At 36.6% G+C, this 23,427-nt stretch overlaps 2 long non-coding RNA genes across 10 annotated transcripts in view; one reads left to right on the forward strand and one right to left on the reverse strand.

Annotated features, from left to right (window-relative positions):
* LOC144297975 (uncharacterized) overlaps positions 1-13,536 on the reverse strand; it is a 207,614-nt gene extending 194,078 nt beyond the window's left edge. For all 3 annotated transcript variants that reach the window (XR_013364939.1, XR_013364938.1, XR_013364940.1), the window contains exons 1-3: positions 13,427-13,536; positions 9,501-9,572; positions 5,844-5,930 (exon numbers count right to left, since the gene is read on the reverse strand). This is a non-coding gene — a long non-coding RNA (uncharacterized LOC144297975). The remainder of the gene's footprint in view (positions 1-5,843; positions 5,931-9,500; positions 9,573-13,426) is intronic.
* The window catches only part of LOC144297973 (uncharacterized), a 296,926-nt gene that overhangs the window by 202,202 nt on the left and 71,297 nt on the right, over positions 1-23,427 (forward strand). For all 7 annotated transcript variants that reach the window (XR_013364924.1, XR_013364934.1, XR_013364933.1 and 4 more), the window contains one exon: positions 23,228-23,339. This is a non-coding gene — a long non-coding RNA (uncharacterized LOC144297973). The remainder of the gene's footprint in view (positions 1-23,227; positions 23,340-23,427) is intronic.

Consider the following 23,427-nt stretch of genomic DNA (forward strand, 5'->3'; position numbering starts at 1 on the left):
GACCAGACAGTATTTTTTTCAATATTAAAGCATACCAGAAATATAAGTTACCATTTTCGGATCAAGAGTAATGGTTGCCATAGCTAGACAGACCAAACTTATTATTTATTGCCTGATAGGGAGGGAGGGAGGGATGGAGTTGGGGGAGGGAAGGAAAGTGGGAGGTAGAAAAGACAGAACAGAAACTATATAGAGGAAAACAAATGCAAGCTAAACATGAAATGCTTTTCAAGCTCATCTGGTGCCTAGAGCCAGGCCATCATTTGCATGGACTACTATGTGGATAACCCAATTGCTGTCACATATGAATCATACTCTCTTCTCCAATGACAGCCATATCCAAACTTTGGAAATGCAGCAATAGAAAACACCTAGACTGACTTTCAAAAATATCCCTCATCCAACCCTGGAAACTGAAGATCAGTGGGACCCCCAAGAAATAGTGATGATAAAGCCAACATTACATAAGCCTCTTTTAGTTAAGCTATTTTAGAGGCAATCAAAGATGGATTTGTCACAAAGACAATGAAGCTTAAATTCAGGGTCCTTCACTTACACAAACCCTTTCAAGGCTCAGCAATGTTCTCTCAAAGTCATATGTACTTTTCTTTTTTAATTTTTAGAGATAGGGTATTTAATTACAATTGATTGTAACTATTTGTTTCCTTTCCAATTTCTTCTTTACCATAATTCCTTTCATGTTGGATGGCACTGGAGTGCCACAGGGACTTGGGGGGAGGAGTTAAGTGAAAGTTGAGTTGGAGGAAACATCATTTTGGGAATATGAGATACATGCATGTCTTTTCACTGACTTTCAAGCACTGCTGATGTGTGGCTGGAATTCTGATGTAGGAGTCACTTCTAGAACACTGGTATTGGCCCCAAGCTGTAGGGCCAAAGATCATATCCTGACATGAATCTATCCTACGGCTTCCAGTACTAAGTCTATGTGGATGGTGGAGGAGAAATAAGATTTGAAGTGTATGCAGTCAGACGTTGGCCTGTGGAAGACTCTCCCAATATTCAGTTGTATAAAAGTATAAGCAGAGTACATGTCAGGGGGAAAAATATTGAGATGCATCTGACAGTGAAATAATAAAAATATTATCTTCTCTGTATATTTCTCCATATATTTTATGATGCTGGTGGAATTTACCAACTTTTTAAAAATGAATAAATTTTTGTTATTTATTTTCTTATACAGATTCACTGTAATATAATTTTTTTATTTGGTTTCGATTTTTTTTTTTGTCCTTTTGGAGAAGGAGATTTTCTTCTAAATATTTAATTTTTCATTGTATAATATTTAAGACATCCAAAATATGTAAAAGGTATATTATGGGACATAAAATAAGGGTTTATTTGTTAATTTGTTTTAAATAATGTGATATGCACATTATAAACATGCATATATGATCACAACATTTGGCCTTTGGTCTTCTCTCTGCCTCTTCAATTTTTGTTTTTGGGGAAGTCAGTTAGTATAGCTTTCAGTTTTTTCATACTATAGGTTTCAGTTTTCCATTCCTACTTCATGGAACATGTTTTTATGGTCAAGTGAAAGAAAGAGGAATATAAAAGAACAACGTAGATTATTTTTTGTGAGCAGGATGGGATTTTTCTTTTAACTGTGGTTGTCTTTTCTTCTTTAACCCTACCAGGAAGGGTTTTACAAAATAGACATTCTGTTCCCAGGCAATAACATTAGCAAGAGACAACAGGTAATCCAATCTTCAGAGTCTGACAGATATACTTTGATTTTCTTGGAGGATTATAAAGACACAGTACTGGCCCCATATGGTAGATTTAGGCACACTGATGCCTTTGGTCATGACCTCACAATATTCCACCAGATGGAGCCAGAGATTGAGGAGATGGCTGTAAAGGAAGAGACAAGAAGACCACTACCCATCTAAGGATGGTTCTATTTGAACTCAAAAACAACTTAGAGTTCACTGTGAGTTCATGTTAACCAAACATACTATGCTTTCTGGTTAGGATAACATTTGCTCCTTCAAGATATTGCAAGGCAGAAACAAAGGTATGCATTATAAGGATAAAACATTGGAAAAACATTTTATAAACTGTAAAATACCCTATAAATATGTTACTATCACTATTGTTAATATTTTGAAAGGTTTTACTTAGTAGCACTATATCTAAACGATAAGCTTAGAAATCAATCCATCATCACTAATTGGGCATGAACCAACAGGACATGAAGATGCAGAGAGAAAAGATAAAACTTATTTTTACAAAACTCACATTCCATGTGGGCTTATACAATGTCTGTGTAACCCAAATAATCAGGGTATGCCAAATGGTTCAGCCTAACCTTATGATCTCATTTATAGAAACATAGGATATTAGTTAAATGTAATTTAAAAGTACTTGTTCCCCTACAAGATTATTAAAGGGTTTACCTTTTTGCCACCTACAAGAGCACTTCTGAAAGAATCCAGCTAATCTTTTTCTACAATTTTTGTATCTCTCAGCAGCTCTAGTGCTTTTCTTTCTCAACATTTTCTTTGAATTTCCTACATGATACTCTTATTCCAGCAAGAATATGTGTGCTACTCAGGCTGGGATACTCTAGGACAGCTAGAAATTCAGCAGTAACATGAATCTATTCTTTAATATGCTTAGAAGGAAATGCACAATATCTTATGGTAAATCTAGTTCTTTACACTTTCTCATGACTTCCACTACCCACAACCCCAAAAAGACATTCAGTAGATAATTTCTGGTGACTAACACTCTCATATTACTGGATATCTAGAAAGGCTGGATTCATATAAGAAAGAACTCTCATAAATACTATCTTAATTATTAATCTGCTTTCATTACTTTTATTGTCATTCTTACTCCAATATCAGAATCAGAAATGCTACCAACTATTTTTGTGTATATGAGATGTTTATTGTAGACAGAATCCAGGTGAGAATTCTGACATGGGAAATGAAACTTTGGAAAAAATTATTGAAGCAAGAGGTTATCAGTAGATGTTCCACCTCTAGACAGAGACTCCCAGGTAACCCTTTGTAACTCCAGAGGCTTCTAGAGTGTTTTAGTGATATTATCTCCTCCAAATTAAACTGTAAACAAAGTCAATGTATGATTCTTTTTTTTTTTAATATTTTTTTTTAAAAAATCAAATCTGGAACAGGTAATTTCTAGGTGTCTCATTAAAATCTTTTTCTATGTCCAATGAATAGACAATGATTAAAACAATTGCCCTGGGATCTAGGTGTGACTTTCTTTTTTTGGATTTTATTTATTCACTCATGAGAGACACAGAGAGAGAGAGCGAGGCAGAGACACAGGCAGAGGGAGAAGCAAGCTTCCTGCAGAGAGCCTGAGGCGGGACTTGATCCCAGGATCCAGGGATCACAACCTGAGCCAAAGGCAGACACTCAAACAATGAGCCACTCAGGTGCCTTAGATGTAACTTAATTCAGTTAGAATTACAATGAAAGGAAAATCAAAATATAGAAAAAAAATAAATAAACAAGACCTCATCCAAGCTAAGCTTCTTCAAGGGGTTTGGAAAAATCAACATAGCCAGTAACTTGATTTGAAAGTCACCTCTTTTTTAGGGATATCAGGGTGGCTCAGTTAGTTGGTTAAGCTTCCAACTCGTGATTTTGGCTCAGGTCATCTCAGGACATCTCAGACCCACATTAGGCTCCCTGTCCAGCAGGGAGTCTGCTTGAGATTCTCTCTTTTCCTCTGCCCTCTCCCTCTAGGCTCTCCTCCCACTCCACCCCTCTCTCTTTCAAGTAAATAAATAATTTTTTTTTAGAGTCACTTCCTTTTTTTATATTGCACTTTGAATGTCCCATCCTTACTCTAATGATGGCTGGCTAAAGCACTGGCCCCTCCCCTCCAGATTTCTCAATAAGAAAAATTTCAGCATCCTAAACAGAATACTTTCTCATCTGCAATTATCCTTAGGCTCCTGTTACCTAGGGATATGTCTGTCAGTCGTGAGATAATGATTTTAAAAAAGAATATTTTATTTAAAAATCCAGGATAAACCTGGATGGTAGAATGTCTATACTGATCCTTCTGGCTTTCTCTCTAACAATGTGAATTATTTCAGCAACATAACTGGTAAAGCACATTCTTTAGACAACCAAAATCTTCAGTCTGGCTGTGTTATCGGCCTCGGCATTTCAGATAATGTGCTCCACTGCTTTTATAATTGAAAAGTGCCACCCCCACCTTTCCTGTATTTCTTTTATCCCCAGTCCCACTACTTAAATTTCCAAAGTTCAAGATTTAGGAAAAAAACAGTCTCACTGTAGGGAGATTGTTAGGGAATAAACAAGCGGATAAATAAAATGAAGGGGCTTACAACCTATTTTAGGTGACAAAAAAAATTTTTAGAAAATGAACAAGTTATGGTCACTCTTCTAGAAAGAGAGACTCCTTTCTCCTATTTTTCATCTCTCCACACTATTAGAAGGAATTTCTCTTTCCAGGAGGCACAGAAGGTAAACTCTTTTCTTTACCTTTTTTACTAGGATTCTGCTATGGGAGTTGCCAACTCTCCTGTTCAGTTCTTAAATGTCTTCCTCCATTTTATAATATGTCAATGTAGCAAAAGCTGAATGCTCACAAAAGCAAAAACTTGGATTAGATTACAAAGCACCATCTTCTTTTGAATCCCATTGGAAACAATTTGGCATAAATTAAAACAGGCTGGAAATTAGCTCATGATCTAAATTTATTTAAGCTCACTTTCCCAAATATCTGTGTCTAAATCTCTCTATATATGTATATAACCTATACCTGTATATATACATGTATGTGTATATATATAATACACACATATACACATACAAAAACACAAAAACAAAACTTGTTTTTGTGAGGATTTTAAGATGAAATATATATATGTAGTATGTATTTTTGTTGGACTTTTAGGAAAAAGGGAATTTATTTATTAGAGAAAAGTCATCTGTGAATTACTCTTCTTAAATTAGTATGTTTGACATTAACTCTTTTGATTGAAACATGCTTTCTTTCACATAATTAGTGGACTCTATGCTTTAGGGTCAATTCAAGTAGCATTTTAAGAGCCTAAAGTTGGGACACCTGGGTGGCTCAACGGTTTGGCACCTGCCTTCCGCCCAGGGTATGATTCTGGAGTCCCGGGATTGAATCCCGCATCAGGTTCCCTGTATGGAGCCTGCTTCTGCCTCTGCCTGTGTCTCTGCCTCTCTCGCTCTCTGTGTCTATCAAGAATAAATAAATAAAATCTTAAAAAAAAAATAATAAAGAGCCCAAAGTAACCCTCTGGAGAGAGGCAATCACTTCCCAGGTCAACAATCACTTGTTTTAAACACTATCAGTTACCAGAAATATGGCCTTACACACGGCCATCATACATGATGTATGAATATATACACACATACATACATATATATATATTTCATTCTAAAATCCTCACAAAACTAAGTTTTCTTCTTTCTTAAAGTTTTCTTTGGATTTGCTTATAATTTTCCAATCCAGAATTATGTAAATAAATTATATCATACGAGGCAATATGTTCAAGGAGTTACTACATTAAGTAAGCAAACGTCATTAAAAAAAAAAAACTGTAAAAACAAAGTCCCTCATTCAAGGTTCCTTTGAAACATGTTTATCCTTGGGAATTCATTCACTTTTCAAACCTTCCTACCTTTAAACTGCTTCCAAGCTCAAAGAGCCCGGAAGGAATTCATATGCCTGAAGCTATACCACCCTGAGAGGATCTTCTTGAATTTTACAATTGTCAGGTGGGAGATAGGCAAAGGGGGCAGGGTTCAGCGAGAGCTGGAAGGAGACCTGTAGCACACCTGCAGTAGAGAGGAGTTAGGGAGTGGTGCCAATGACTCGGGTCTGGATCAGGCTTTTAAACACAGGATCTGAAGGCTGTTGCTCATCTAAAAAAAAAAAAAAAAATATATATATATATATATATATATATATATATATATATATATAAATAAAACAAAAAAGCTTTTGGCATCATGTCATTCAGGGAAGGAATGTTAATCCTCTTGTCTGGCCTGAACTGATTCTTGAAACATTATAATCTGTTTGCCTCGATTTCACCTTTAAGTTGACCTGAACAGGATGCCTCTTCACTTCCTGTCCCAGGATGTAGTTCCTCCCCAACTCAACAGACCCATTAGCTGTGTTCCATCCCAGGAACAAATGGCTCATCCAATATTGTTCCCTTGCTCTCTTGCAAATGAAAGTGTAAGCCATAGTTGGCTTAGTGGGTCACATTCATAAATATCTTGTGTTAGCTCTTTACCCTATATGGGTAGACACATATGGAAAGGGTAAGCCATTTCCCTCAGAATCTAAACAGTGTTTGGCTCTTCCCAAAAACCTGGTCATCCAGATTTTAATGCATTTGCCATATACTTACATGACATGATACACTTTGTAAGACAAAATCCACCATTCATTCTTTGAGAAGTATTATAAAGCCTACTTTCCAATGAAATCAACAGCATTCTGGTGACAGTAGGCATTATCTCTTTTAGAAACATGGCACCAGGAGTCTCTCAATCTCTTTTTAGACCATAACCAATGACCTCTTGTCATGTTGAGGAAAAATAAAAGCAAACCTTCAGAATTCTCTCTCTCTACCTCCTTGTTTCTCTACAGGAAAGTGAACAAATACCCTGCCTCATATCCCCTAGGAAACATGTCTACAATAAACAGGGATTATATTTATATTAAGTATGTATCTACAATCAGACTTCAATGTGCAAGAAATGCCATTTTAAAATATTTTTCTTTAAAATCAACTAAATTGGGGACACCTAGGTGGCTCAGAAGGTTAAGCATCTGCCTTTGTTCAGGTCATGATCCCAGGATCCTGGGATCGAGCCTCATGTAGGGCTCCCTATTCAATAGGGAGTCTCTCCCCTCTGCCTGCTCATCCTCTCTTTTTCTAGCTCTCTCTATCAAATAAATAAAACCTTAAAAAAAAATAAAACCAGGAATGCCTGTGTGGCTCAGTGGTTGAGTGTCTGCCTTCGGCTCAAGGCATGATCCCAGGATCCAGAATTGAGTCCCACATTGGGCTCCCTGCGAGGAACCTGCTTCTCCCTCTGCCTATGTCTCTGCTTCTCTGTGTGTGTGTCTCTCATGAATAAATAAATACATCTTTAAGAAATAAATACATAAAAATAAAGTCAAATCAATTAAACCTTGACCTGACACTTCATCTGGTCCAGCTGGTAGAGAATATATCCTAGTCATTAAAGGAGAGCCCTTCCTTTCACCTAGTGTTACCCAAGAACCCAGAAGGCTTGTGTGCTGTCTGGTAAACAGAAGCCAGGGAATGTCCCTGTCAGTTCATCATAATCAGTAATGAAATCCCTCCCTTGCTAGGCTTGCAAGATTAAATGCAGGGCACCTACTAATTTTGAATTTCAGATAAAAATGAGTAACATCTAGCATAAATATGTGACAAATATTGCACTGATGTACTTAGACTAAAAAGCAATTCAATGTTTACTTGAAATTCAAATTTTATTGAGTGTCCTATATGGACCAAAACTTACAACCCTACTTCTTGTCTGAGTCTGCAAATCCTATTGATAAGCACTGGTTCCAAACTGAAAGCTGTCCGGCCCAAATTCAGGTTTTGCAAATTCTAGGAGGCACAACCCAAGCTTGCATTCCATCCTCTTGGATACAATACAGTAAATTTTTCACTGGTCTTAGCTTCTTTACTGGTCACCTCATACCCATACTTGTCTGGGAGTCAAGCTTAGAATCCAGGTAGTCCAAAGATAACATCTATTTTAATTCTGTCATACCGACCACCTTGGAGACAAAGAAGTACTTGAAATCGGAAGAGAGGAAAGAAAAATAAAAGAGATCACAACGCAAATTAATATCTCAATATAGCTTTCTGACAAATAGCAATTTAAGGAGATGCTCCACTTAATAAATATGACATCTTTCCTTTTTGCTTTTTTCTTTAGATTTACAAAGCACAGATCATAATTCAGTAAAAACTACGACACTTTTGAACAAACCATTGTGGAGTCTCTATACTTTCTAGCTTTATAGGATGGTTCTAAGGACCTGCAGGTGGGTTGAGGCTGACAGGAGTAGGGGTGGGGGAGATTGCTCTTGCCTTGTACTGAGTCAATAACTCTTTCTATGTGGCCTAGATTTCTCTCAATTTAACATAGAAGGAATAGAATCAAAGTCCATCTGATTTAAATACTTAAACCAGAACAATGCAATGAAATCATGGGTAGTAAGTAGTCTATCTTAGTTATGAAGAACAATTAGATTAGGAGTTGGGAAATCTGGGTAGGACAAGTTGGTGAACTTCTAATCATGTGATCCAGTCATCTAAACCTAAGTACATTCACCAAGCTTATACAGGTGTAATCGGGTAGTTTAATATAATGGGATCAGACTAAGTAAGAAGCACTCTAAATATTCACCACTCCCTGATGGTAGGAAGACTGTTTTCCTATAGAAAAGCCATGGATGATCTTTACAAGTGTATGAAATAATGCTCCAGAATTTCAAGACTTCAGAAGACCCTCATTTGTCCGTCTTAAATAGTTGTGATTCATCCATGGCTTGCTCTGAGTGCATTTCAATTCTTAAAGGAGAAAGCAGGAAGGAAGCTCATGGTCTTACTGTTTATTGTCCTAATTCTTGCCAAATACTTCACCTAAGAAATCTTCCTTCTTCATGTAAGGCCTGATATGCAGCTATTTCTAAATTAGGAACTTGGTCCACTTTCTTCTGAGGAGTAGGAAAAGTACAAGATCACAGGGAAGGATTAGGGATAGAGAGGTATTTCTAGGACCTTGAAACTGCTAGTTAGAAAGCTCAGATTGAGCAAATGCTGGCTTTCTCTCCCCTTCCCATTCCCTACCTATTTTTTAAATTATTTTTCTAAAATAACTATTTATTCTGCATTCCATCAGAGAAACAGGATATCCCAGGGCCAGTGGAAATACATACAAGGCTCCTATAGGTATTTTAAGATGTTGGAATCTAAAGAAACTATGTATTTTTTAATTAGAACGGGTTCAGATGCTTTGACAAGTCTTGAAAGAATAACATATGAGGCATTCCAGGTTTACCCTGCAGTCAAGCTCAGTATTTCCAGCCTTTGAAGTTGCTGATTTACACACATCTGTGATGGGCTCAGCTGGACCCACCACTTACAGACAACTTCAGAGTCACAGGCCCCAGGTCCACTGCCTGTAAAGGCTCTGATAGAACAGTACTGTTCATCTCCATATGCACATTAGAATCACACAGGGAGCTTTCCAAAAATTCCAATTTAGGCTGCATCCCAAATCAATTAAATCACAATCTCTGGGAGTGGCACCCAGACACCATTGTTTTTTAAATTTCCCAGTTGTGAGGTTAAGAATGAGAATAAATGAATTTTAAAGTATCAATGAATTAAGATTCATAGTAGACAGATCTCAAAATGCATTCTGAATGCTTACCTGGGATGAGGCCTGCAGGGGCTTAAAGGGAGAACTCAAATGAGGGAAGACAACCTCCTCAACCTCAGGGACCTAGGCACAAATGAAGCTTCCAGGTGAGGCTGTTGTTTAAGCTTCTAAGAGAGCAATATGCTTTCTATACAAGATGGAGGGAATATAAGGCAAAAAGTTCCTGAAACTCTAAACTTTAAACCCCATTCTATTCTGTATGGCCAGACTACACAACTCCTTAAGTTTCAGTTTTCTCATCTGATTAATAAGAAGGGGAGTTTTTAATCAGTAACTCTCAACCATGACTGAACATTAGAGTCATTTAGGGTATTTTGTTAAGTCCATATGCCCAGGCTGCACCTTGGACCAATTAAGTAAGAATATCTAAAGCAAGAACTTCAGCAGTGATTGACATTTCAAAATAGTCTCCGTGTAGGATTGCCAAACAAAGTGGATAATGCTAAGGTAATTGTGAATTTCAGATAAGCAAGAAATAATTTTTTAGAACAAATATGTCCCAAATATTTTATTTGTTTCAAATACTTATGCTAAAATATTATTTGTTGCTTACCTGAAATTCTAATTTAACAGGGTATCCTGTATTTTTGTATGCTAAATCTGGTAACCCTACGCATGTGATTATATTATCACCAGATAATATAATATCTATAATAAACGTCCTATATAGCCAGAATGGCTGGTCTCTCTATTCATGGGCAGGAGCATCAGCTTCACTCAGGAACTTACTAGAAATGTAAATACTTGGGCCCCACCCAACACCTACTGAATCAGAAACATTATTTTAACAAAATCCTCAACCATTTATGTGTACATTAAAAAGCAATGCCTAGATGACCTACCACAAAATTTTCAAGAACCTTCCAGCCATCCTAGCCAAGATCAGAAAATTTAGGAGTTGCTGCATAAATTAAAATGTGTCCCCAAGTTTTTAGAAGCTGCAGGAATGATTTTGCTACACTGTCTGCAAGAAAACTAGTTGCTTCTATTTTTCATGCCAACCCTAAGCTAAAATGTGCCTACTCTTGTTGAGAGCTATGGGTTTGAGCTCAGACTACACCTCTGCTCACTACTTGAACTGCCCATGCCTGTTTTCCTCTTTACGTAGGCAGAGCCCGGATTTTGACCCAGATATTGCTCTATTTAGAGCACAAAGCTGGGTTGACTTCATCAGCCTGCCAGCAACCCCAAAATGGTGACTCAGATCTGACCTGTCCATGCAAATATAGTCCTCCTGCAGGGCAGGGCCTCCTTACTTTAGCTAGTTAACTGGGCCTTCACTGACATTAAGGACCTCTTGTCTTTCAAACATATATGTATATATATACACATATATATAATTATTATATTATATATTATTAATAATATATATTATATATATTCTATCTATATCTATCTATATATTCTATCTATCTATCATCTATATATCTATCCTACGTATCTATTTATCTATCTATCCATTCATCATTGTTGGTGGTATTGAAATAAATTATTTTTAACTCTTCCAAATTTAAAGGTACATAGCATTTCAGAATCTCCATAAGACACCTTAAGCCTAAACATTATTACACTCTAAGCCATAACTTATCAAACCCAACATTAGCTGTCCACTCTGATCTCAAGGTAAATCCAATTATAAAAATAAACACCAAGGATTTTGCAATTTTATACTATGCATCATAAGTGCATTTGTCTGAAAGCATGTGACTCCAACATCAATTTTGGTTTTCTTAAATATACCCACCTTGTTTTCCAATTACCAGGGTTTTGATTAAAGCCTAAGTATTCATAATCCCCTCCAACTAATATGAAATTAAATCTTTATGCTTCCAAATCATTTACATTAAACTCAAAAAGGTACTGTTTTGCAAGAGATGTTTGCTGTACAAAACAGTACCTTCCTTTCGCCTGCAAGTTTGCTAGGTTAAGGGCACATAAGACTCCAACCTAAAAAACGGCTGTTTAACTTGAAAGTTAGTGCCCTATAAATTCTAAAGCATTCTAAATAAATGAAGATGTTCTTCAGGATTCAAAATCTTTTTTTAATTAAAGCCTCTTTTTTTTTTTTTTTTTTTTTTTAGGATTCAGAATCTTGTATATAGAAACCTCCTTAAAAGTCTTTCCTTTTCGGGATCCCTGGGTGGTGCAGCGGTTTGGCACCTGCCTTTAGCCCAGGGCGCCATCCTGGAGATCCGGGATCGAATCCCACGTCAGGCTCCCGGTGCATGGAGCCTGCTTCTCCCTCTGCCTGTGTCTCTGCGTCTCTCTCTCACTGTGTGCCTATCATGAATAAATAAAAATTAAAAAAAAAAAGGTCTTTCCTTTTCTAGTTAAAAAGAGAGAGAGAGAGACTGTGTGTGTGTTTAAGATAACTGAGGATCTGCTTTAGACTCTGGATCATCTGGCTCTAGGCACTTCCCTTATAAAGACTCCATCAAAGCATTCAATGGCTAAATGCAATTTTTACTTCACTTGTATTGCCAAAGCAGAATAATATGCATACTCTTCTCACTATAGTAACTAACGGCTATAGTATATTTATTAGCATAAATATGCTGAAGTGGCTTCCCAATTAAAAGATAAATTACTAGTGCTATTTTACAGCTAGCAATTTTCTCCTTATGATTGGGACCAAGTAGATGACCTAACTTATATTATTTTTCCCTTTCAATTTAGTATAGTTGACAGTGAACTCAGTTCTTCCTTTCAGATCATGCCTTTGGCTGTGGAGTTCCTGACGGATGTTAGCTGGCTCCAACTTGCCCTCCTTGCTTGTTGAGGTGACAAGACCTCTTTGCCCCATGGGGACTAGAGCCATTCAAGCCAACACCCACACAGGGTGGGACTGATTCTCCCTGGACATAAATCTGCCAGATTGTCATCAGCTAGATCATCCCCCAACAAGGGCAGAGCAGTATAAGCAAGCTGAATCATAGATTACTTCACAGCTTATAGCTAATAAAATAACAGACTAAAAGGTTAATGCGATTATTTTCCTGAGCTTAAGACCATATACTAAGACAATTGGTTGAAAAGTGAAAAAAAAGTATACACAGAAATTCTATATATTCAATAACAGAGTAAAGCTACTCCAAATTATTTGCTAAGAAAATATGAATTTGGTTAATATATTAATATTACTTAAAACAAAATCTTAACAGTAAATTGTACATTTAGAAAACCCACAGTAATTTTATTTCTATGTAGGTGTTTATTATACAAATGTGCAAGATAATATAAAATAGTCAACAATAGTTCTTTTTGATAGTTTCTTAAAGTGAAAACTGAGACATTCTCAAATATCATTCAAATTCTTCACCTCTATTTCTTGAACTTCCATCTCCTTCCTTCCCTTGTTTTTTCCCCCAGAGATCAATGTGGCCAGTTTATATAGAAGTAAGAGTGTCTTGAATGGACACCAGAATATATTAATCAGACTGGATAAGGAATATTGTAGGGTAGGAAACTCAATGTTTTCTCCATGAGAATACCAGACACCAGAGGAACTGAAAACAGGAAATACGGCTGTCATGCCTCAGTGCCTTTGACACTGAAGAAGATGCTTTTAGAAAAGTGTATGACTCCAAACGTTTCTCCTATAAAATACAATGACATTTAACTTCCTCTGTATAATCTTGTCCCTAAAGTTGTGTGTGCTTCATTCCAACAAGCTTTAATTAGAAGTCATTCCTTGAAATGTTGAAGACTGTTCCAGTTACTATTGCTAACAAACAAATTAACTCAAAACTTTGTGACTTAAAACATGCTCATAATTGTATGAGTAAGATATTTAGGAAAGCATCTGCTAGGTAGTTCTAGCTTAGGGTCTCACATATGGTTACGGTAGATACCACTTGGAGCTGCGGTTATTTATCTTTAGGCTCAACTGGGTTAAATGTTCAAGAAGATTCTCTCACCTGGCTTGCAGTTGGTTATGATGGTTGACTGAGATTCAGCTGAGGCCACGTATGGCCTCTTCAGCATAGCAATCTCAGGATAGTCAGGGTTCTTATGTGGTTTCCAAAAGAAAGTATCCTAGCTGTAACACCTTTTATGATGTAGCACTAGAAGTCACGCACTGTTACTTCTGCCATATTCTATTGGTTAACAGGAAGTCACAGAATAAAGGGAAGAGAATTAGACTTCATCTCTTGATGGGGAAATGGCAAGGTTCTAGAAGAATATGAAGAACATGTGGCAGCAGAGATATTATTGTAGCCATCTTTGGAAAATACTATCTGCCACAGATGCTGATGGGAGTAACTAAAATAGAATGGATTTAAATGGAAATAGATAGATAGATAGATAGATAGATAGATAGATAGATAGATGAGAGAAAGATAGATGAAGACAGATACAGACAGGATTCAGTTAAATTATTTGAATAACTATTGAAGATCTGGAACACCTGGGTGGTTCAGTGGTTGAGCATCTGCCATCGGCTCAGGGCGTGATCCCAGAGTCCTGGGATTGAGTCCCACATCAGGGTCCCTGTGGGGAGCCTGCTTCTCCCTCTGCCTATGTCTTTGTCTCTTTCTGTGTGTCTATCATGAATTTTTTTTTAAATGAATAACTATTGAAGATCTGTCTTTAGTGATTCTTCTGGGTTGAGCCTCCACTCAAGATGCATCCCCTTCTGACATCCGTTCAACAAGAAGAGTTGGGCATAAGCAATCAGGTAGAGATTGTTCTAGTTACAGGGTTAATTATAACTATTAGCATCCAAGAAGCAGTTTAGGAAAGGAAAGATGGAGAGCATAGAAGGATGGAGTGAGGGAGAGGAAACAGAGGAAAGGGAAGGGAAGGGATGGGGAAGGGAGAGAAGGGGAAATAACACCTAGAGCCCTCTTTCTGCCATCATCTGGCCTCCCAGAAGTGTCTGTCAGCCTGTCAGCATTACCAGAACAACACCAGGACACAATACCTTATCAGAACAAGAGACTTCTCTCTCTCTTTTTAATGACCCATAGACATGTTATTTGTAAACTATAATCACATGTCACATCTCTGCTATTTATTCCTTTTTTCCATTACTGTGTTATTGAGCCTACTTTTCCCCACTCCTTCACCTAGGTTTACCCACTGAGACTCAACTAAAAATGAAGAACTATAAATAAAGGAATCAATTCATTAATTTTTATCTACAGTCTCCAATATTCTAATATTGATCTCTTTCCAGTTTAGAAGTCATGAAACCTCACTGTCATGCTGGATTTCTAAAAAGAACTTTAGAAATTAATTTATTTATCTCTGAGTGTGTTTTTAAATTTTTTTATGTAAGTTCAATTTCATTAGCATATACTGTATTATTAGTTTCAGAGGTAGAATTTACTGCTTCATCAATTGCTGATTAGTTCAAGTGCCCTCCTCAAAGTGCATCACCTAATTATCCCGCCCTCCTACCCATCTCCTCTCCAGCAACCCTCAGTTTATTTCCTACAGTTGAGTCCCTTATGCTTTACCTCCCTCTCTGTTTTTTTGGAAAAAAAAATAAATAAATAGAAGAGTTATTGGAGCAGCTTGGTGACTCTGTCAGTTAAGTGTCTGACTCTTGATTTTGGCTCAGGTCATGATCTCAGAGTCATGAGATCAAGCCTCCTGTCCACATTCAGAAGGGAGTCCACTTTAGAGTCTCTTCTCTCTCTATCTCTCTCTTTCTGCCCCTCACTCTCCACTCTCTCTCTTGCTTGCTCTCTCTCTCTCTAAAATATAAAAAATAAATTGTATGAAAAAAAGAATTATCTCTATGTTGGAAGTCTGAAAATAATTTACTAGCTATATTCTCCTGGCCTGAGGTTTTTTGAAGGATACTTCGCTAGATTTCCTATTTTCTAATTTTTCCATTTATTCAAACTTGTTTTTGAACCATAGACCAACTATTTCTTTTTTTTTTTTAAAGATTTTATTTATTTATTCATGAGAGACACAGAGAGAGAGGCAGAGACACAGGCAGAGGAAGAAGCAGTCTCCATGCAGGGAGCCTGATGTGGGACTTGATCCCGGGTCTCCAGGATCAGGCCCTGGGCTGCAGGCGGCGCTAAACCGCTGTGCCAATGGAGCTGCCCCTAGACCAACTATTTCTATAAAAGTGTTTCTTTCTTTTTTTTTTTTTTTTTTTTTTTGGTCCATTTATTTATTTATTTATTTATTTATTTAATTAATTTTTTTTAGATTATTTTTAATAAAAGTTTAATAGTACCGTAAGTATTGACGAAACTATGATACCCTTAGTATGAAATTAAAGATAATTAGTAAAGATGAAAGTAAAGATAATTAATAGTGTCTTAATGCCAAAATTCATCTTTTGGTGGACTTTCTAATACTCCCCAGAACAACATTTTAAAACATACATATTTGTCTGGCATACATTTTTAATGGGAAGGAACCTGTAAAGTGTATTTTTAACTAGTTATTTGCAAAAATAGACTTTAACCTTGGATTGTCCTTGTTTGTAGTGTGCGTTTCAGGAAAATGAGGGAGGCCAAGCTGAGATGGGTCTGCTGGCCATGGCTTTGGCAGTATGGCACCCAGGACATAGAGTCCCTCTTGATAGGACTGTTGAGCAGACCAACTTTGTTGCAAATATGTAGACAGAAATGGGTTTTAGAGCAGCCACATCTGAAGACCCACAAGTCTGAGTGTTATACAAGGTGCATGTTCTGTTTTTGGCTTTGATTAATGTCTAAAAGAGAGAAATCCAATTGACTCCTGTCCGTGTTAATGGTAATTAATTGCTTGTGGTGTCTGTTCATCAAGTATGAGCGTGGAAACCTGTTAGTTCACTTACCACAGAGGCTGGGCTTAGCAGATGGGAAAAATATTATTTTGGCATGTTTTTAATGGCAGCACAATTTATTTTATCTCACTCTCTTTGGTGTGCATGAAAGGAGACTGCCACCTGTGCTTCGTGGAAGAGTGTCAATGGTTCGGACAGATTAATTTACAGCGTAGTACAGAACCACAAAAGATTGCTAGGGCAGAATTCACCTTTTGGTCCAGCATTGACATGAACTACAATTTAGCTCCATTTCCAAGGCCTGGAAGACTGCATTTGGGTAATTTTATGCCAAGTAGAATATCAGCTGTACTGTCTTTTAATCATGGAAAGTAGAAATTAAAGATACAGATTTGATTCCATACATCTATATACATCTGCATGCAGTATAAATCTGACCCACCTCAGTTGTGGCATTTGTAACTGCCTTTTCAAATGCTGGAAGCACAAGAGACATCTTGAATGATATAAAAACACATTCATATTTTCAGCAGTAATACTTTGACTATAAGGACATCATTTTAAAAAATTGAAAAGCATACCAATATTAGCATTATGATTTATATGCTACTTGCTACTGGAGACTTGGCATAGAATACCAATTATGAAAATGGTATGGTGCTAGATTTCTTCCTGAATTATTCCACATACATTATGCTTTGCAGGGAGCAGGTTTGACTTAAATGTAAATTACCAGGACTTTTTGTTTGCTCTTTCAAAGGGCTGTTTGTTGTATTACCCAGTGCTTTTCTGTTCTCTCATAGTTGAAATAATTAAGATCATTTGCAGTGCCTGGTTTGCTCATTTTGCCTAGTTACTTTGCTGCTATGGTCCGTTATGTCTACAAGGGAACACCATTATTTAATCCGAACATCTGGAATCCATCATGTGTAGTGAAAGACAAGATGTATCCTCAGTTTTAAGCCAACTTCATGATACAACTGATGGATGCAACCAATGTGTATAGGTGAGGAAGATTAATAATTGAGAAATGATTTTGTGATTAGGAGATCACAAGGAGACTTTTGTTTTATTTCATTTTTTTACTTTACTCTATTTTACTCTATTTTATTTTATTTATGGCATAGCAATCAGAATCTGACTAAGGGCAAATGTATTTGAGCCAGAGTCAAAATATTTGAAACAAAGAAAGAACATACATTTCCCAACTCTGTCTGGTCACAAACTTCTCTTTGTTGTAACTCCTTGATTTGGTTCAGCAGGGATACTTTCCTGAAGAGTCCCTGATATTCTTGGGACTAGCTGCAGGGAGTACCTACCAGGGATAATGGGCACTTCTCCCTCATGCCCACATCTCTCCTGTCTGCAAGAAAGTGAAGTTTTGTTGAAATCCAGGTTCATTTTATTTTAATAAAAAATATGTATGAAATCCGAAGCACAGAAACTTCATTTTTAACAATGCAAATCACCCCTATATTTATATGCTTTCTCTGGTCCTTAATTTTTTTTCTTTTTTAATTTTAAGAACATCTGTCCCTACTGCAGCTTCACTCTCATCAGGAAATCCAATTACAAAGACAGAAAAAAAAAAGTATAGCAGGTGAAGCAAAATACAGCAGCTCCACTTCAATACTGGGGACTCAAATGACTCCCAGATGAACAGCTGGATCCCTCTACAGCTAAAAAGCTAGCTCACCTGGTACAGAGAAAGGGGCAGTTGATGGATCAAAGTAGTAGAGATAACAGAGAGTGAATGATGTGGATATGAAATACATCAGGAAGCATAAAAATGCATTTGGCCAAGATTTATTTCTAGTTATGAACTGATGAAGAGACATAGTTGGGGGCGGGGACAGTCAAATTAAAAAAATAATCCTTTGGCAAGTTTAAACATTGCCTCTATCCTTTTTCTCTTAATCTGCTACCCAGATATGCACTTAAAGTAGGAATGTGGGCCTACTGGGGAATGGAATAGTTGAGAACTATTCAACAACGAGGAGAATGAGAGAAATCTCTTTAGAAGGGCCTTTTGGAATTTCAGCCAACTGAACCTGAGTAGCCGCACATAATTTAACATGACCTCTATGCCATTAGGAGAATTTTTATTGTGAGGATTTGACTCTATATTAAGGATGCCATCCTTCTTAAAAACTGATAACTGTGGAAGTAATTTATGAGATAAAAGAATGACTATTCTTCAGGTTTACAGGAGATTAGGATAGATAAGCACAGGATGAAGAATATGAAGCCCACGGGATCTCCTTCTCCCACTTCTCAAAGTCATACCCTATCCATGGAAACCACATTTCTTCTTACTTTTCCCTCAGGGACAAATGAAAAGAGGAAAAGTACCACAATAATTGTAAAAATATGAAATATTAAGACAGATGTATGTCTTTTTTTTCTGTTTCATATCTCATTATTCAATGAACTGAAAATGGTCTCTGAACGCTAGGGAATGTAAGATTCTTTAGTCCTGTCTCATTGATTCCCAAATCTTTCCAACAGAGCACCTCTATTGTGTAATATATGATAACCTCACCACCACCCCTTTGCTTCTTCCTGCCATACACTACTTATTAAACTTCAACTTTCACAAAAGCAATTTCTGGCTCAAGTTCATTCATCCTGAGATGCTAACTGGCTATGACTTTAATTTACAAGTCCAGTAACTTTGTTACCTGCTATTCTCAGGAGCTCCAGCCATGAGCTCTGCCTCATTTGATGGATCTGGTTGCCAACATCTTGACCAAACTCCTGATTTTAAATTTTAATTCAGCACACTTAGGACAAAATGAGATTGCCAAATAAGTGTCTCATTTGATTTACTCTGTAAGTCATGCAACTGTTTGTCTCGATTTGTCAAATACAGTTAGGCAGTGGGAAATGAAAGAAGAAAGCTCAGAATGTGATGGTGTAAGTCCAGAAATCACAGACCAGAAATCAAGGAGTCTTCTCAGAGAATAGCACATGCCCAGGTGTCCAGGAATTTCCAAGTATAAAGCAAAGCTTTAGGAATGTGAAATATTCATTTTTTTCTTTGCTTAATCTAAGTATGTTTTTTACATACTGCCTTTTCTGGTAACTTCATTAAGCCTGTGTAATTACAGTTTGCTTCAACCCTAGGCTGCATCAGTATTCATTATTATCTATTTGGTGCATTGTAGCAGCATAAATATAACTAAATTACTAGGGTCAAACCATAATGGGAGCTGTTGTGATGGTAATTAGAAGAGAAGTGTAGTCTTTTTTTGGTGAAATTTGCAGAAATGCAGCATTGGGTGTGTGCTTGTAGAGTGCACTTAAAGTCAGGTTGTGGGTTTAAGGTGGTGAGATGATAGATGAAGGTACACCATTAATCACAGTTCTAGAAAACACTGGGTACCAACCCTCTTCTTTTCTCTCTGCAAAGAGCTCTGAGGTTGATGATAAGACAGAAACCACCACAGGGCTTAGAGTCAAGGTGCAAACTTCCATGCCCTCCCTAATTGTCATTGAACAACTAAAATGTGTTGGAAGCTATTTAAAAGAAAAAGAAAGAAATTAGTAAAAAAGCAAAGTTCCCCACTCAACATCTCTATGTGGGTATTGAGGTCATTATGTACTAATTCAGTTGAGTAATCACTTGATTCTGTGTCTTTGTCCAATGAACTGAGTCTCTCATAGAACATCTTTAAAACGTACTTTATCTTAGAGAAGAATTATCTTTATTATCTTCACACATACCCATGGACTTGGAAAGCAGAAGCAGAGGTCTGCTCTGAGAAACTTCAGTTTGAAGCCTGTGTAAGTGTGGTGATTCTAGACTCACTGGAATTGAGATGTGTGAAAACACTTAGCACAAGCCCTCAAAATCAATAAATACCTGCTAATTAACATTTTTCAACAGAAACAAAAATTACAAGGATTCTAACAATGAAACATCTCATTAAAAACCCAACTGAGAGAAATTACAGTATGCCCATGCTATAAGAAATGCCCACTCTTTACACAATGCAGTTGAAGCAATTAGAGTCCACCTAGGAACCCTCAGTTTTGTCTCATTCCATGTTCTCCTGGGAATATGCTACACATATATACATGCAAAATGTTCAGGGTTACACATAGCCTTTTCTAAATTATGTCTTTTGTTCTTCATTCATGGCTTTGTGGAATTTAAAGAAATCAATTATTTTTCCACTCATGTAATAGAAGTTTCCAATTTGGAAAGCTGCTCAGAGTCAACAGTTATTTCTCCAATAACTAGCACAGAGCCTGGCATAGAGTAGACACCCAAAAACAATTGTTCTGTTCAAAAGCATGATTAAATTACTAGGTAAAGCCAATGGGTGGAAAAGGCCCAATCACATATGAATATTACACTAAGAAACAGAAAAACAATTGGCTTCCAACTGCCATAATGGCACAGAAAATTGGGTCCCTGTCTCCTGTTCCTTTGACATTCCAAAACACAGAGTAACAATGTTTCCCATATAGCATAAAACAGAAAGGTTTGGAATGGTGAGTTGTTTATTAAATATATTATTCATGACCATCATTTGCCTATCTTTTTATATTGTTCATCTTTGGGGGATTTCATAATTAATTAGCTATACCTTATTTGAGCCCTTCTTTTTTTAAGATTTATTTACTCATTTTAGAGAGAAAGTGTGCATGCATGTGAAAGTGAGGTGAGGAGCAGCAGAAGAGGGAGAGAGAATCTCAAGCAGACTTCCCAATGAATGTGGAGCCTGACATGGGGCTCCATCCCAGGACCCTGAGATTAATGATTTAAGCTGAAATCAGGAGTTGGCCACTTAACCAACTGAGCCACCAAGGCACACCAAACTCTTACTTTTTCCTTAAGCAACTTTATTTTTATTTTTTTATTTTTTTATTTTTTTTCTTAAGCAACTTTAAAATTAGTCACTTGTATAGTTTTTTAAATAAAATTAGCCAAACTATAGATTTTCAGATGTAGATAACTTAGATTGTATTTAGATAATTGAATTTTTAAAAAGATTGAAATTACATGCCAAAATAACTATTATGGCAGATTGAATCACTTTTTAGCAAATATTTGCTCTTTTCCCCCATGTTCACATTTTAACTTTCAACTTGGCTGTGTAACTTGCTTTGGTCAGTGGGATGTTAGCAGATGTTCCTTAAGCAGAGATTTGAATTGTGCTTGTGAATTTGGGCTTGCTCTGTAGCTCTCTGTTTTCTGCTATAAGAATAATGTATTTTAGTTTTCTGATTTGGACAAGGAGGATGAGACAGTTGGAGCAGACCTGTACTCAGCCTATAGTTCCGAGCCAAGGCCAGTCAAACATAGTCTACAAAGGCAGATCCCATGCTGGTCTAAAAAAATGGAAATAGAATATTAGTATTTACTGCTGTAAGCCACTGAGTTTTGTGTGTTTTGTTATGCAGCATTATTGAGAAAATAGCACACTAATAAGACTAGTCATAAACTAATACTATTTTACTTTTAGGCACTTCTACATGTAGGTAGGTACTGTAACATATGATATTTCATCAAAGCCTTACCACAATCCCATAAATCAGATGCTTCTCATATCCTATTTTATACATTTGAAAGCTGAGACACAGAGAGGTAAAGAGACCTTCAAAACAAGGCTTGACTCCAATCTGTATGTTTCTAAAGCTCATATTTTATATTGCTTCATTCATCTAGATGTAGCCAAATGTACCTGCCATACTCCCTGGTACCTAGTAAGTACTCAGTAGATACCAATTCACTTAATTTCCCTTTTCCTTTCTTCAGTTTTATTTACCAAGTTAAATGAAAGTATTTTATTGAAACAGGGCAACTAAAACCTTATGTGGAAATAGGAGGAGGTATCAGGCCTGGTCTCTTCTGACAGGGTTCTTGTAGTATGGTAGTGGGGGCAAAATAAGGTAATGTAGACATAGAAGTTATTACCTAATCACATTTTTAATTAATAGATTGACATAGTGATTGAAATAGTGTTTTAAACCACATGTAATTAATTTAAAAACTGAGTTTTTCAGTTGATAACTACATTAAAGGGTGAAAGAAAGAAGTTATGTTGTACTGATCAAAGTAGGCTTAATCTCTTAATGTTATCCCACCTCTCCTTAAATTGAAGATTAAGAGTTGACATGGCATCGAGCCCCATGTCCGGCTCTATACTCAGCATGGAGTCCGCTTGGGACTCTTGGACTCTCTCTCCTTCTCCCTCTGCCTCTTCCCCAACCCCTGCTCTCTCTTTCTCTCTGAAATAAATAAATAAATATTTTTAAAAAAGAAAGACAAACAGAATTATAGTCATTTACAAAGAGGGCTGAGGGAATTAATTATTGATGTCAAGAGGGCATGTCTACTGTAATACTGAATTAGGATCAGGAACAAGTTAAAGAATAAAAGAGAAATAAATTTAATGGAAAATACAAGGAACAAGAACAGGATAGAGATCTGTCTTGTTTAGTTGGCTATTTCTACTTTTCCTTGAATCCTTGAAGTATTCAGTCAGCCAGAATTTTTATCACAAATATTTTATAAAACATTTATCACACACATTTCACAAATATTAATGCAAATATTTTAGATATTTATCACATAGCTTTTTATGGGCTTAAATAAGCTATTTGAGTAATTGCTGAAATAGTAGCATTACATAATCAGGTATATCAAAAATGGTAGCATTACATAATCAGGGATAGTAAATCATCTCAAAAATTTTCCCCTGTTCCATTTAATTCAAAGCTGGTTTTCTTTCCCTTGCTCCATTACCTGTTTTGGGAGAGAAGCTGGAGATGAGAAGGTTGTTACAAGCTTATATCTCGACGAAACAGATATAATTCTGACACTAACTTCAGCTTTATTATTGGAATTGAACTCAACAAAACTCTCTTTGTTCTTTCTCTGTTACATCACACATATAAAAATATGTAATGGTAAAAATATTCTGAAGTCAAATTTAAACATTTATATTAACTGACTTTTTGTATTACATAGGATTCTGATTCCACATGCCTAATCATATCTGAAATGAGAGTCACATGAAGATACCAATTTCCCCCAAAGGCCTAGAGAACCTGCTGCAGTCCTGCAACATGATTTAGAATAGGTGAGAGGAATTAGAAATTCAGCTTAGTTGCTATATATCAAGGTCTTCATGTTAAAACAAATGGGGCTAATAAAATTTACCTTTTAAA

Source organism: Canis aureus, chromosome 26 (assembly GCF_053574225.1).
Source record: "Canis aureus isolate CA01 chromosome 26, VMU_Caureus_v.1.0, whole genome shotgun sequence".
In the NCBI taxonomy this organism is placed as follows: domain Eukaryota; kingdom Metazoa; phylum Chordata; class Mammalia; order Carnivora; family Canidae; genus Canis; species Canis aureus.